The sequence below is a fragment of the Culex quinquefasciatus genome, chromosome 2, assembly GCF_015732765.1.
Source record: "Culex quinquefasciatus strain JHB chromosome 2, VPISU_Cqui_1.0_pri_paternal, whole genome shotgun sequence".
Taxonomy (NCBI): domain Eukaryota; kingdom Metazoa; phylum Arthropoda; class Insecta; order Diptera; family Culicidae; genus Culex; species Culex quinquefasciatus.
The window spans coordinates 27,431,774-27,447,855 of record NC_051862.1 but is presented as its reverse complement, the minus strand read 5'-3'; the positions used below and the strand labels follow the sequence as shown (position 1 = coordinate 27,447,855).

The 16,082-nt window shown below is 39.3% G+C and overlaps 1 protein-coding gene across 2 annotated transcripts in view; it reads left to right on the top strand.

The window, feature by feature from the left end:
• Positions 1-1,627: 1,627 nt before the first annotated feature.
• Positions 1,628-16,082, top strand: part of LOC6048570 (zinc transporter 10) — a 47,815-nt gene continuing 33,360 nt past the window's right edge. Inside the window, exon 1 of one of the 2 annotated variants that reach the window (XM_038252662.1) lies at positions 1,628-2,240. The gene's annotated coding sequence lies outside the window, so the exon portion shown is untranslated. Of the gene's footprint in view, positions 2,241-7,345; positions 7,420-16,082 lie in introns of those variants that run through there. The other variant, XM_038252664.1, reaches the window with a different exon arrangement.

The window sequence follows — 16,082 nt, the reverse complement described above, 5'->3', positions numbered from 1 at the left end:
ACATTCAATATTACGGCCCTTTTAAAATGTTAGTCTTGTTTTAAAAATTTTGAAAATATTTTTTTCGAAGAGATCAAAAAATTTCACGAATGTTTCATAGTTTAACATTGTAAATCGGGCCATTAGTTGCTGAGATATCGACAATGGAAAATGGTGGGTTGTTTGGGTGAGACTTAGAAAACATCAATTTTCCTGTTTTTAAACACATGCATGGCAATATCTCAGCAACTAAGGGTCGTATCAACAAAGTTCAATAAAGCAAAATATAGAGAATTTTCTCAGCTTTTCAAAAATATTTTATTTCAAAAGAGGGCACAGTGCACTTATTAAAAAAAGGAAAAACTGCGACTATTTTCAAAAAAGTCACCAAATGGATTTAACTTGAAAACGGTGCACTTTATCAAAATTTCACTTAAGTACTTTTTGATTGCAAATTTAATTTTTCATCGAAAAATGAAGTCAAAAAATTTTTGCGACCGATTTTTCGATTTTTTGAAAAAATCAGTATTGATTCAAAAATTCATAACGCGCTCAAAGATTTTTTGCACAACCTGGAAATTTCTGAAAAGTTGGCATTTGATGTCCTCTAAAACATATAAAAAATAGTGTTTTTTTTTTGCAAATCAAGTTTTAGTGACAAAAAGTTAAATAATAAGTCACCAATTTTCCTAGCAAGTTTAGTAAGTTTTTTTTTTCTTAATTTTTCTTACTCTTGGCAGCACCATTATTTACAAGCAATAACTGTTCCAAAATGGATTATGATGTAACACACAGCTGAAAGGAACTCCAAAACTCTGTTTTGTACCTCAAAAGAACTTATTGTATCTGATTATTCACCAATAAAACCGAATTTGAAATTTGAAAATCATCATTTTTTTTCCGTGTATCATTTTTTTCCAGTGTAGTCCGTATCCATACCTACAACTTTGCCGAAGACACCAAATTGATAAAAAAAAATCCTTCAAAAGATACAGATTTTTGAATTTTCATACATCATTTTTGTTTTGATTCTGTTTTTAATAAATATTAGAAACATACCATTCTCACAAAAGTGTAACTAACGAGCCTGTTTCTAACACTTTTATAGGGTAACCTCCCATCATGACTCCATGACCCGTCGCAAGCTAGCCATACAAAATCACACAAAAAACAACGTGCATCTGCGCACGTGAATCCACTTATTTAATATCACCGGCATGCACCCTATAGTTAGTATCGCTTTTCACGCTAAGATGTTTAACTAAGTTCATAATCCCTCGGATTACTTTTTTTTGTTCCTTTAAATTATTTTTTGTTAAAAGATTTTGGTTTAATTTTCAAATTTAAATTTAATATTATATTTTTTTTGTTTGTATTTTTTGAACTTTATTTTAAGGCCTTATTTATTTTTTCTGCGCATCATTATCTAATCCTGTCAGGTAAACTTCAAAAAACAAAAGTACTGTTATCATCTGTTATTCTAGCTCGAACTAATCAAGACAGATTGTGCAAAACACACCAACAAACACCACTCACCTGATAAGCTTGCTCGCGAGAGAGTGTTCCACTCTCTTCGCTCAAGTCCGCGTTCGAGCACATGTTCGCGATTCCTGCGCCGAAAGGCAACTCAGCAGTCGTCGGCGCCGGCGTCGTCAGTCTTGCTGCAACAAGTGTCGCGTCCAGAGTTGTTTTCGCGGCCTACTGAGCTGGCTCGCGCTTGAGGCGTCTACACGTGGCTTGAGGCGCGCGCAACTTTGTGTGCGATCGCTCGTTCTAATATTAGAATAAAACACACTGAAGAGTTTAAATTTAGTGATTCTTTTTTGTTTTGCTGGTGAAATTTCGGCGCCGCAATTTGTGTTTCGGTGGTGCGAGGGTGTGTGTGTTTTTTCAGTATTCGTGCAAAACCCGCAGCTGTTTTTGCCAAAGTGTGTTTTTCGACGCCGGTTTGCTAGCAAGATTCGTCTATTTTTTTCGGAAGACATTGTCGCGTTAAAAAAACACACAACGAACTGTTTTGTGCTATCTGGCGTTGGAAAAGGAAAGTGATGTGTTCAAAACGCTAAAGTAAACTTAGCAAAAAAAGCCGCACCCAGCTGATGATAAGACCGGCAACTAATCCAACTCCACCCGGCCCGAGTTCAATTGCTGCTGATGGTCGTATGTAGTAGCAGCAGTAAACAACGACCCCGAAAGTCAGTATAATATTCAATTAGAGGAGAAAAGTGACCGGACCAACGCGAAGCGACGAATCGGGCAAAGTAAGATGGGTTGTTGATAATGCGTGTGTGAGTGTGGAAGTAATTAAATTTGATATTATTATTTTTATTGTTATATCGGCGGAGGTTTGTGCGGTTGACGAGTGGAAGCTCAAGTCGTGTCACTCCAGTTTTGATGTGAGGTTTAATTGAAGACGTTTAATTAATTTTGTGGTTTGTGCGTTCGGAATCAGGCTTATCAGATGGGTTGTGCAACGATTTAAGTGAATTTTTGATTTATTTTAATCGTGTTAACTTTAAAGGCGATTTAAAAGCAACGTTTATTAAAAATAATCTGTGTTTGTTCCGTTGCTTTTGCTAAAATATTAAAAATTCAATCAGATTTTATAACAATAATGAAGGTGAAAGTGATGTTATTTCAAGAACCTCTTCATTTTCCAATACATTTGGAATGTGCTCCATTTTGTGTGCTTCCAATCCAACTCCAACACCCACAGGGCTGGCTGAGAAATTATGGGAAAGTATAGACTGTATCAGACTTGGTTCATGCTGATACAAGTTGATAGTCAGACCCGGGTATTGGGTGGTGTTAGCTAACGCAGGGGTCTCGTGGCGCAGGGGTAGCGGTTTCGGCTGCCGATCCCGATGATGCTATGAGACGCGGGTTCGATTCCCGCCTTATCCACTGAGCTTCTATCGGATGGTGAAGTAAAACGTCGGTCCCGGTTTCTCCTGTCTCGTCAGAGGCGCTGGAGCAGAAATCCCACGTTAGAGGAAGGCCATGCCCCGGGGGGCGTAGTGCCAATAGTTTCATAGTTTCGTTTAGCTAACGCGCTGCTCCAACGACCTATTTAAGAATGACAAAGAGCCTGCAAGGGCCAGAAGAAACCTCAATCTATTTTCAGATTTCCAATAATCCTTACCGTTCCAGACCAATCCAATGATGCGAATTTGAATCTCATTTTTTTTTTATTTCAATACATTTGGGTTTAGTATTAAATATGTTGAATACTATAGTATGAAAATAGTACCGCACAATGGGGTGACTTGGATATGTTTAAGATTTTGTTGCAAACGAATAATACGAAATAAATACAAACGGAATGGTATGGAACCATACTTAACTTAGTTTAAAAGTGAAATTATTCAAACAAAAATTGTTTTGTGAATTTTCCAAATGAAACATTCCAAGTAATCTTGGCATTGATCATGTTGTCATAAAAAATTCAGTATGCACACTTTTATGCTCCAATTTGTAAGAAAAGAGTGACTATCAATGTCACCCCGGATTTAAAATAAAAATTTCAAAGGAAACTAGTTTTTAAATCACGATTTTTGTTAAAAAGGTACATGGACATTGTGCGGCTCATCTCATCTCATATTTTAAAAATATCAATCTTGAGACAAGTTATACTGTTCAAATAATATTTGAAAAATACTTGTTTTTAAAGCATTTTTCATTCTAATTTCATATGGCTGGTACAAATATTTTCAAAAGTTTTTGAACTACTATTTCAAGAAAAAAAAAGAAAATTTAAAATGTTTTAAAATATTCAACACAGTTGAAAAATGATTTAAATACAACATATAGGAATGGTGGCAGATTTTGTGTAAAAAAATATGTAGTTATAGATCAGGATAATTTTCATCAGTTTCTGCAGATTTCCATACTTTTACACATTGTTTTAGCAAAATTACTCAAAAACAGGTAGAAGATAGAGGATTTAGAATCCAACAATTTCTAAATCAATTAAGTTCAATTTAATTTAATTTATGCAAATAATTTATTGTTTTTGTTTTTTTCAAAAATAAACATTTTTGATTATATTTGCTGATATGGAAAAAAACTTTTTAACATCGTGAATCTTTATGTTGTTGGAAACAGAAAAATTTCAAAACAACTTAATAAATTCTCGTTTATTTTATTTATCATTATTTGACAATTATGGTATTTACATTCTAATGAATGATATGAGACATGATCATATAACCTTAAGAGCGAGTCTACGAACAAGGCATACCCCTTTGTATGGGACGTCGTTTGGACCTCACCAATCTGCCTGAAATTTTCAGGGTTGTTTGTACATATAAAACTAGCATCTGGCCAAAATATAAGCACTCTAGGTCAACGGGAAGTGGGGCAAATCGGGACACAAAGTTTGAAGGTTCAAAAACATCAAAATCTTAAAAGGCTATAATTTAGGCTAAATACAATTTATTTTCAAAATTCAAAATGCATCGGAAAGGGGTTAAAACATGCAACAAAATGCAGGGTAGAGCATCCCAATTGGTTAAATCTAAAGGGAGTTATTGGCATTTTAGTGAAAAAATAGCATGTTTTTCAAACTCAAATAAAAAAGTGTTCCATCCAGATATCAACTCGGTTCGACCTGCAGCTTGTAGGAGACACCTGGAACTACCATCTGAGACTGAGAACGCTTTGGGTAAGGCAGTTTCACATATTAAATAGACACTTTTACTTTTAGTGAATTTTTGGTTGTAAATTTTTGCTCGGGGACCCCTTATATCCCATTTTCTAGTGATAATTTTATCATATTCGTGTTCCTGAGACAATTTCACAATAGAAACATGCATAAAATGTTTATTTTGATCCATTTTAACCCTTTAAAAAATAAAAGTTAAAAAAAATTACTAAGCTGCTTTTTTCTGGTGTCATCTAGTATCCTTGGAAACGAGTTTGATTTTCAATAAATGTGAATCGAAGATTTTTTTTAACTTTTATTTTTTAAAGGGTTAAAATGGAAGGCAGTTTACCCAAAGCGTTCTCAGTCTCAGATGGTAGTCCTAGATGTCCCCTACAAGCTGCAGGTCGAACCGAGTTGATATCTGGATGGAACACTTTTTTATTTGAGTTTGAAAAATATGCTATTTTTTCACTAAAATGCCAATAACTCCCTTTAGATTTAACCAATTGGGATGCTCTACCCTGCATTTTGTTGCATTTTTTAACCCCTTTCAGATGTATTTTGAATTTTGAAAATAAATTGTATTTAGCCTAAATTATAGCCTTTTTAAGATTTTTGACGTTTTTGAACCTTCAAACTTTGTGCCCCGATTTGCCCCACTTCCCGTTGACCTAGAGTGCTCATATTTTGGCCAGATGCTAGTTTTATATGTACAAACAACCCCTGAAAAGTTCAGGCAGATTGGTGAGGTCGATGCGAGATGGGTATGCTTTGCTCGTGGACTCGCTCTTAAAAATCTATGAATAAAAACGTAAATCAATCCACCTTTAGGTGGTTGGTGCCTTCCTTGCATTCATAAAGTGAATACACTACACAGCCTCATAAATGTGTATTAATAACAGTTATTTCCATTATTTGCTGAGATATGGTCATTAGAAAATGATGGGTTGTTTTGGTGAGATTAAGAAAACTTCAATTTTCGTGTTTCTTTTTCTTAAAGCGGCTATCTCAGCAACCCGAGGTCCAATCTTTTTATTATTATTATTATTATTACTTTATTGAATTCAATCAAATCTTTACATTCGGCTTACACTACCCTATTGAACTTTTGTTCTTTTAAAGGGGAGTGAGATAATGCGATTCAAAACTTTAAAATTACTTCAACGGGGTAGAAAGTTGTTAATATCACTGCGAATTTTCAGTACCATTTCTTGCTTGAGTTTAGTCAGCGTTGTTGCTTCCTTGATACTTCCAGGTAATCTGTTGAAGACGTTCGGGCCACAAACCGGGAATCTATTTCGGGAATCTTCAATGTCTCTTAGACAATATTATAGTAAATTTTCTGAACTTTTCAAAAAATATATAAACGGTCACTCATGGTCACTATTTTCAAAAATTGAAAAACAGCAAATATTTTGCTAAAATCAAACTATCGGTGGCTATTTCTTGAAAACGGAGCCCTTTATCAAAAATATGTAAAGTACTTTTCGATTGCAAATTCAATTTTGCATAAAAAAATAATGTCAAACTTGTTTTTGCATGAAACTTCGATTTTTTTTTCAAAAAATCACTATTTTTCCAAAAAATTCATAACTCGGCGGCAGATTTTTTGACCATGTTTCGCTATGGCTCAAAAGTTGCGGATTTTTGTACCCTTAAACATATCAAAAAATCTCGAAAATCAAAAAATACGTATTTTGGGAAATTGAGTCTTAGTTAAAAAAAAGTTGATAAAAAATCTGCAATTTTTTTCCGTGTACCTATTTTTTCTCAAAAGTCCTCAACAATACCTACAACTTTGCCGAAGACACCAAATTGATCAGAAAATTCACTCAAAAGTTACAGCTGTTTGAATATTTACATACCATTTTTGTATGGACAGCAGCCAAAATTGTTAGGAGACTTGTATTGGTCAACCAATGACACAAAATACCTTTTTTTGGTCATAAGGCCCCCACAAAGTTTGAGCCAAATCAAAAAATACAAATAAAATCCATTTCCGGTTTTGGTAGAGAATTGCTCTAATAACTTTTGATAAGATTGTCAGTTCTTCAATCTTTTGGGCTTGTTGGAAAGGTCTTTTGTTTACCTATCCAACGATAAATCGCATGATAGATCTGGACACCTTTTTCATCAAAATATTTGAGATCCAGCCTCCAAAAAAGTGTATAAATAACACTTAAGTGCTGATAACTTTTCATAGGGTTGTCAGATCTTCAATCTTTTGAACGCGTTGGAAAGGTCTTTATACCTTTCAAAAAATGTGTAGCAAGACGGGGTTTCTTACAAAACCATCATTTTTACAATCTTTCAAAGTTAAGCTAAAATTGTTTTTAAGCATAACTTTTGAAGTACTTTTCTAAACTTCATAATATTAACTAGGGTCTTGTGGAACGGTCCAAATCGGTTCAGCCAGTCCGGAAAAATCGTGTGCATATTTTTCGGTGCACGGACTCACATCCAGACACACGCACAGACATTTGTTCAGAATTTGATTCTGAGTCGATATGTATACATGAAGGTGGGTCTACGAGGTCGAATAAAGAATTTAATTTTTCGAGTGATTTTATAGCCTTTCCTCATTGAGGTGAGGAAGGCAAAATATAGAGTTACGAGAACTTCCCATTCTCCCATTTCTCAATAATATTTTGAATATTTTTAAACTTTATGTAATTTCGTGTTATTACATTAATAAAAGTATTTTATATTTGAAATCCTTTTAAAGTGAGGAATGTTGACCCTTTTTTAAAAAAAAATAAAAAATGCTATATATTCCTGGAAAAGTCTGGAACAAGGTGAGAATTCTAAAATGGGATTTGAGTGTCCAACTAACAATTGAACCAACAAAAAAAACATTCGCACGCTTCATAACTAGGGAACGAATTGTAATTGATCCTTTACGATAATATCGTCTCACTGCACGGTTCCAAAGCCGATACATATTTACGACATAATTAAAGACCATCAAACAGCCGACACTTTTTTTTCTCATAGCAAAATCACCCCATCAAAATCGCCAATCGACACGGTGTGCGGTTACTATGGTGATTAAGTAATGTGTCCGTCCAAACAAGATTCCACCTGAGATGCGGTCATATGTAAATTTAAAGAGTCTTTTCCTTCACGCCGCTGCTGGCGGTGGCCCTCCAAATCGATTGGCCGCGGCAGGATTTGACGCGTCGTAAGCGAATTAAACCTTTCAAGTCTTGATTTTTCTGTGGTTTTTTAGATTATAGGCTAGGTTCGGATATTTTGATTTTTGCAGGCCTAAAAAGGTTACGCAAAGATTTGACCACCGTGTGGTTGGCACTTTTTCACTAAGGGCAACATTGATCACAGCATACCATGATGTTACAGCACAGAAAAAAAGGCACCGAGAAAGATCGCCATTAAAATTAACGCATAACGGTTTCTACGATTTTTGCCACTTTTTCAGTCAAAATCTCACGCCCATGTGCGTAACATGCGTCGAAGGGGGAAATTAAAATTTTAAATTTTTCGCGCCGCCCAATTCAGCATGTTGTCGTGGTCGTGCTACCTTGACGCACGTGCATTTTTATGGAAATTTAAATAGCAAAAGTTGTTCCGATCAGAAAAGGTTATTTGGCAAAGTTGGCAAGTGTCACAAAATTATCGCATTTTTTTATGGAACTTTATTGGATACTGTTTGTGACAAGACAGCACGATCCCGCCGAAGTGTGAGTGATATAAACCACAATCTTCCAACAAAGTTGCTATCGCGAATCATAAACTGTACGATTAGCATAAGACGCAATGCAATGTTTTCAAATCTGCGCTGGTGTGAGAGCTGACATTTCCCAAACAAAGCCCTCTTTTGTTCACTGTTCAATGAGCATGTCTCAAGGGGTTAAGATAAATGAGCTCCGCGACATTAGTTGTTGCGTCACTTTTGCTTCTCATTCTGTACATGGTTGCTAAGATAAAATATGATTAAAACGACACAACGCCATAATGCCGGCTGCTACACTCAAAATATTGTTCACCACAATGCTGCATGAAAATATAGGTGATTTTTTTCCATCTGTATGTTCATGTCAAATCTACGTGAAACTCAGGAGGCTAAGCTTCATCAATTTCCAAGCGAACCAATACAACCATACGCCACATCACAAGAAATTCACGTCAAAGTTGCAACAAATGCACGCAGGTTCTACCTTCTCGGAATGTTATTAACTCATGATTTTCTAGTGGATTTGAAAGTACGGGGCGTTGGGGGTGAGGGATTTTGTGCTATTTTTGTTTTCAGGGATTTCCGAAGAATTAAAACAGATCTTGTTCTTTTCACATTTTATTTTCAAATTTGACTTTTTTCATTGATACTAACACACATTGTTAATCACGTCACAACACATCAAACACTCTTTATCACAAAACACAATAATTTCCTTTGCATTAAATTGTCCTGCCTTTTCCTTTTTCCGTTCGCGGCCAGCGCCTTCTTCGCAGCGATGTTGAACATTTGCGCATCTCCGGCATCATGCGATTGCCCTGGAATTTCTGGTTCCATTGCGTAGACAATAAGAACATAATCACCGCAGTCAACAAGTTCAGCTGCCGGGAGAAGATCGATGAAACTTAGAGGTGCTGAAATTCTGGCTCTTTTTGGTGGATTCGTCCGTTGCTGCTCCTGCACCCGACGGGGAGACTTTTGTGGTGCTTGTCCTGATCGCTCATGATCGTGTAGGCCGGCATGTTCCAGAATTGTGATGTCTTGTCGGATGAAGTCGCCTGAAAAACATAAACGCACAAGTTAGCGCTGAATTATTTTTTTAAATTTCAAAATACATACCCTCCGTTACGAAATATGTAATAATGTGCATTTTCGAACTCCTTTCTACGCTCTTCGAAAAAACTAAACTGAACAGAGCGCACTTCATGCTTGGTCAAGCACCGGGAAGAAACTGATGATTGGAAACCTCCAGCAAGCGAGCCGAAATTTTCAGACATGAAAGTCATGCAACCTTCCCCCACTCACTCACCCTCATATTTTTTCACCACAATGTGGCATGAAAAGGCACATGGATTTTTTCCATACCAGTTCCCATGCGGATGTTGCATGATTATCATGCAAACTACCCATCAGCTGACTGCAAGCCACGCCTCCAAATTTTCAGGCATGAATTTCTTGTGACATTTATTTGTGTGAGTATAAGCTGCGTGAAAATCATTCAGAATTGACTTGAACACATGGCGGAAGTTGCATGACTCATGTAAAACGTTGTTTTGGACCAAAAACTGGCAGCCACCGGAATTTTCAAGCAACTTTGTGGTGAAAGGTTTTTTGAGTGTATAAATTTCTGCTCGTCGTGCCTCAAATAGAACAAGCGAAAGTGACATTTCTGATTCGTATTCTACCCCGCAAACTAAGTTATTCGGAATAGAAAACAGTTTCTAGCTTAAATATTGCCAAAAATTAACGGCACCAGCGGTGACGTAAGGTTTGTTTTGTTTACACGAGTGACACATAAATAAAATCGTCGATGTGATTGACCTTTCAGCCAGATGGGGTTATTTGTCGAAAATGGAACATTTTTGTTATGATTTGATGAAAGTGGTTAAATTGCAAATTGATATTTTAAAAAAATTGTAGCAAACTCAACTTTTTTTTTAAACGCCTCACCAAAAATGGTCACCAAAATAAAACCGCAACCAAAACCAGGTGTCGCTGACCAGGCGTTTTACCCAGGTTTGGGTGCGCGCGGCGCGGTGTGACGAAAATTAAGCGAAAAACAAAATGTAAGCAAAACAACACGATTGTTTGCCGTCACACCTTGGCTTGATTGCGTTTTGATTTGGGGAGTTTTAAAATCAAAAGCTTTGTCACGACGGCGAAATTTAAACCGCGGCGGTCATGCAACTCTACTGCGCCGGCAATGCTAATTCGGGATTGGATTGGGTTGACTTTGGGTGGAGGACCTTGAACTTCCTTTGTTTGTATCTTTTTGTTGACAAATGTCGTTTTTGAATTTTAAACAGTTGTGCTGGAAAATAGTATTTTCTAAATTTCGTATTTTTTTGACAAAGTCAATAAAATCAAAAGTAAATTTAAAAAATATCTTATGATTGAAATTTCAAAAATATAGTTTCATCGCAGCTATTAAAAAGTAAGCCGTGATAAAGATTATAAGGGCATTTCACAACAAATAAGTAAAACTGCTCAAATATAATTACATCAGGGGTGATAAATTTACACCCCCAGAGCGACAAACAGTACCAACAGCTTTGGAGGTCTTCGGGCTTATCGTAATTTAAACACCTCAGACTGCCTTGGAGCACAAGACAAGCGCCCCCGAAGAGCGTCCTCAACGCAGAATGAATGCTAATTCTGTTACTGTGAATGGAGGTGAATTGATTGCGATATGAAAACAAATATTGGGACATTTTGTAAACGTGTATTAATTGAGTATTAAGAAGCCATTACACTACGGCAATCAAACTAGCACTTTTTGACAGTTTGGCGGATTGCCTGGATTTGTTTGCACAAACGTCAACCTGCATAAATTTTGCCTTGTTTGCGTGCTTGGCAAACTGTCAAACACGAAAAAGTGCGAATTTGTTTGTTTGTTTGCGGTAGTGTAATGGCTCCTTTACTAATATAAAAAGATAAATAAATTTAACGATTCAGAAACCCTGATTTTCCCCATTTTAATGATTATACTTTCCCATAATTTCGCTGCCGGCCGGCGGATCATTTTTTAGAAGATAAAAATTATGGCTAAATTGCCCTGTCACGCCACGTGACGGTGACTCACAAAAGAAGGCGACGTGATTGTAGCGTGAGCGCACGCGCAGCTAGTTTCAACTATTATCGCACAGCAAATGACAGTTTTCCAGGGCACAAAATTGCGGGTACCATCATCGGCAGGTAGTGGCAATTTGTGCAAATTTACGACCTAGTATAGTGGACCACCGATTATGGCAATTAAGTTTTGATAGGAGTTGAAATTTATTTAAAATTATTTTTTCCTAAAAATTGCGGATATTTTTGCTTTTTATCACGATTTTCTGGTTATGATTTATTGGCAAAGATTACTATCAAGCTGAATCACGATTAAATGCTAATTGAAAGGGAGCGATTTGCCCACCCATCAAAAACCTTTCAAAAACTTCCCAACAAGATAGCAACATCTACGATATGATAACAACAATAGCATGACGACAGTACATTCATCAACCACTCACTTATCTCACTGTACTGAGGCCGAGTAATATGTCTACTATAAACGAGCAGCCAGATTAGATACATCTATAGCAACAAGACCTAAATTGTGCACAATCAACCCTGGGAAATCGCCATCCGAGTCTGAGCTGAACGTAGCTAAACACGCGGAAAATTTAGACATCACTCGCGATTCTTTGATAAAATGTATTAAGAGCTCTACAACTTGCCCTAAACGGCATGACAGCTGCGGAATCTGCAGATAGAATTCGCTCAAGTTTCTATCTTGTTACGAGAGCATGAGCATGAGCATGAGAGATCACCCATGGTTGCCCCTCCGTTGCTGAACAGAACCGTAATATCCTTTCAGCACTACTGATTATAGGCTTCGACGATCTAGTGGTGTTTCCCTTATCAACAGCATGTATGAATGCGCTGAAAAGATAAAACACCATGATTGCTAAAGCTAGATCAGTTGCGAATAGGTAACAGTCATTGGCCACCAACGGCGCCCGCCATGTCAGTTTGTAGACCTCGATTTTAAGGGACGGGAATGTTAGTTAGCGCAGGTTGCTACTAGGGCAGCTGATTTACTCTGTGCTTACACCCCACGAGCGCCAGGAACCTGAAAACTTGTTAGTAGGATAGGGTGTTTGGTCAGGATTCATCATAGAAGATGATGATGCGACCCAAAATCATAGTGTTTGTTGAACGGTATTTTGTATTATTCTCAAGGCAAGCAATCGGAGGCTGCGGATGAGACATTTCCGTTTATCTGTTGTTAAATTTTAAATGAAATGGTCTAGTCTTAGACAGCCGGCTGTGGAAAGATAGAACCAAAATCATTTGTAATTAAAACTGAAGGGTTAAACAGTGTAATTTTTAACTTGAGATGATTTCACGAGTTTTGAATGATTGATGTTTAGTGAGGTACTGATTAACTTTGCGAACGACGAGTTACGATGTATCGAGATGAAATGGTATAATAGGGTTTTGTTGTTGTTGCACATCGACAACGGACGCGAAAAATTTACCGACCCGACGAAAAGGCATCGCAAATCGAACTGACTGTCATCGGGACAGTCAAAGCCAGCCGCACCTTCACACGCACACACGCACGCGAAAAAAAACGAAAAACACACTGCGACGGACGCGAAAAATTTTGCGACCCAACGAAAAGGCATCGCAAATCGAACTGGCTAACTGTCATCGGGACAGTCAAAGCCAGCCGCACCTTCACACGCACACACGCACGCGAAAAAAAACGAAAAACACACTGCGACGGACGCGAAAAATTTTGCGACCCAACGAAAAGGCATCGCAAATCGAACTGGCTAACTGTCATCGGGACAGTCAAAGCCAGCCGCACCTTCACACGCACACACGCACGCGAAAAAAAACGAAAAACACACTGCGACGGACGCGAAAAATTTTGCGACCCAACGAAAAGGCATCGCAAATCGAACTGGCTAACTGTCATCGGGACAGTCAAAGCCAGCCGCACCTTCACACGCACACACGCACGCGAAAAAAAACGAAAAACACACTGCGACGGACGCGAAAAATTTTGCGACCCGACGAAAAGGCATCGCAAATCGAACTGGCTAACTGTCATCGGGACAGCCAAAGCCAGCCGCACCTTCACACGCACACACGCACGCGAAAAAAAAACGAAAAACACACTGCGACGGACGCGAAAAATTTTGCGACCCGACGAAAAGGCATCGCAAATCGAACTCGCTCAAGTTTCTATCTTGTTACGAGAATTTGCAAACCCCCCGCATGATAACGAATCAAGTGCTGCTTTTATTAGCCCATTATAGCACAATTAAGGCTAATTTGCTCAATCCGGCGTGGTCGCAGTAGCGCAATGAGACTCAGACTTTCCCCTTCTCGATTGACGTGAGAATTCGTGCGGCAAAAACCGGGTTTTGCGTCTGATAACCCACTGACCTTTAGGGGAACGTCACCCACGCGCCATAATGGCGGAGGCGCATCTGCCTGCCTGTTTTATGGCATGCACGGTGAAGGTGAAGACGCCGTCGCGTCGAAACAAATGTAAACAAGTCTTGAGATTGGGGCAGACCGTCGACGTTGTGCTCTTTTGTCACCGTAACTTTTGTTTTAAATCAGAAATTTTGCTATAAAAAGTAATCGGAAAACTTCAAACTCAACCTTAAGTTGTTTAAAGGCAATTGCGTCAAGATACCACTCAGTGATATGACAGCGACTTTTTTATCGCATGGTCAATTGGTCACCCATATGACATGCGTGCAGCGCGATCAGCTGCATTTAAAGTCGTTTTTGGGGCCATCACCTTGGCCTGCGATCGGTGATCGAAGACGAGTTGGCGCTTGATCCCAAAACAAGAATCGACAATCTCGTTCCGATGATAAACGTAGTTTTAAAGCCGATTTGACGTCACTGCTGTTGATCGTGCACGTTGCCATAAAATTCGCTCGTTTGACAGCTAACGCGCCATAATGGCGCTCTAAAACGCCGCATGCGCGCTCCGTCATTAGAATTCCCATTTCGTCTCAATTTTGATGGAGGTTATAAAATATAAACGTTTGTTTGTTTTTTTTTCGTGTTGTTAACACCGATTGTGCGATCTTGCGTCGTTGTCTACGTGCAACAAGTGGGCATTCTGGCACACTTGTGTCGGGTGTTGTCCTCTTCAAAACTGGATTTTGAATAACCAATGAGACCCTGGCGGTGTCATCGTCTTGCGATAGACGCGTGCGGCCTTGAAAAGCTGCTCAAGAATTGAACACTTGTGCACTTTTTGTACATTTTACGCGTTTTGAATAAGTTATGGTTTGCTGACCTATATAGCAATTATGTTTAGTCTGTATATTTTGATGTGAAAAGTCTGTGCGAAATTTGTAAATCACCCCCCGCTACCACGCGAACGTCAACGTTGCTTGTTTGACAGACAAGATTGTCTGGCCGCTGTGCACTCACACAGCCGTGCGCGCTCACTTCCGCTGAAAAGGAAAGCTCATTCAGTGTTCGCCAACGTGAGGAGCGGTCGTGCGGTGGAAGAAGTTCCACGCAAACCGTGTGCGCAGTTGTTCTGCTCCGCGAAAAGTGCTCGCCCCGCCGTAAAGTTGTGAAGTCCCGCAGGAGGACGCCCGAAGTTAACGTCCTCAGAAGCATCTACCGTGGCTGGCCCTCGTCGGGAAGAAAAACCGGCACCGTCCGCCGGCGAGGTAATGAAATCTACTGCACGTGGGCATCTTTTGCACCTTTGCTCACGGAAACGAAAATTGTAGGGCCAAAATGACGGACGACGATATTTGCACCGAAGGGACGAATCGGCACCGGAGCCGGCCTGCTGCCTTGGATCACTGGACGAAACACGCCGGCGCGCGCGGCATGTTGGGAGTGAACAATCTCCGCAAGATCAACGCAGGCGGGGAGAAAGTTTGGACGACGGCGGAGGCACGTGGAATCCGCTTGCTCCGCGGCGGTGCTCGTAAGTGGAAATGTTGGCCGGTCGGGCCTAGGTGAAGAATCCCGCGCGGACGCGGGCAAGGGCGGCTCGCCACGCGGCAATTGGCGATCGTAGGGTGAGCAAGTGAGAGAGCAAGAGGAGGAGGCAAAGTGAGAAGAGCCGGGAAGGAAAAAGAAGGAGGAAGAAGAAAACGGAAAAATGCTAGATGCCGAAAGGGCGCGTGGAGCACGAAAGAAGAAGAAAAGAGAGAGCAAGAAGAAGAGCATCAGGAAGATGTTGTACGCACACACACACACACACACACTCACACTCACACCATCAATCGGTTCAATACACATGTTAAAAGACGAATTTTGTGCTTGTTTTTCTTATTACTTGAGCTCAAGGAGTAGCCGGCAAAGAATTATTGTAACATGGCGCCCAACAAAACGAACCCAATCAGGAAATTTAGCTAGTTTTTGTTAAATGTGTGTACTTTAGAGTCTGCTACAGTGAACAAGCTATGACAGCAGTAGGAGTAGGCTGTGAACAAGAAGAAAACAAAAAACGCTAGGCGGTAACAGTGAGGAGTTGAAGCCAGTTGTAGGCAATTGGCTGTCAGGCTCAGGAGAGGTAGCCATTGTGGGAGTTAAGCTGGAGACGTTTTGGGTCATGCAGGAGATGACCATCTGACCACCTGTCTGAGCAGATTACGCTGCTGTGTATCGTTAGTACCGTTATGTTTCGATCAACACGATCTGGGGAGCCTTGGGCTTCCGCACTTTAGTATTTTTGAGTTTGGTCTAGTTTAAGTATGTGACGTAGGTCACGGGTCAGACGGT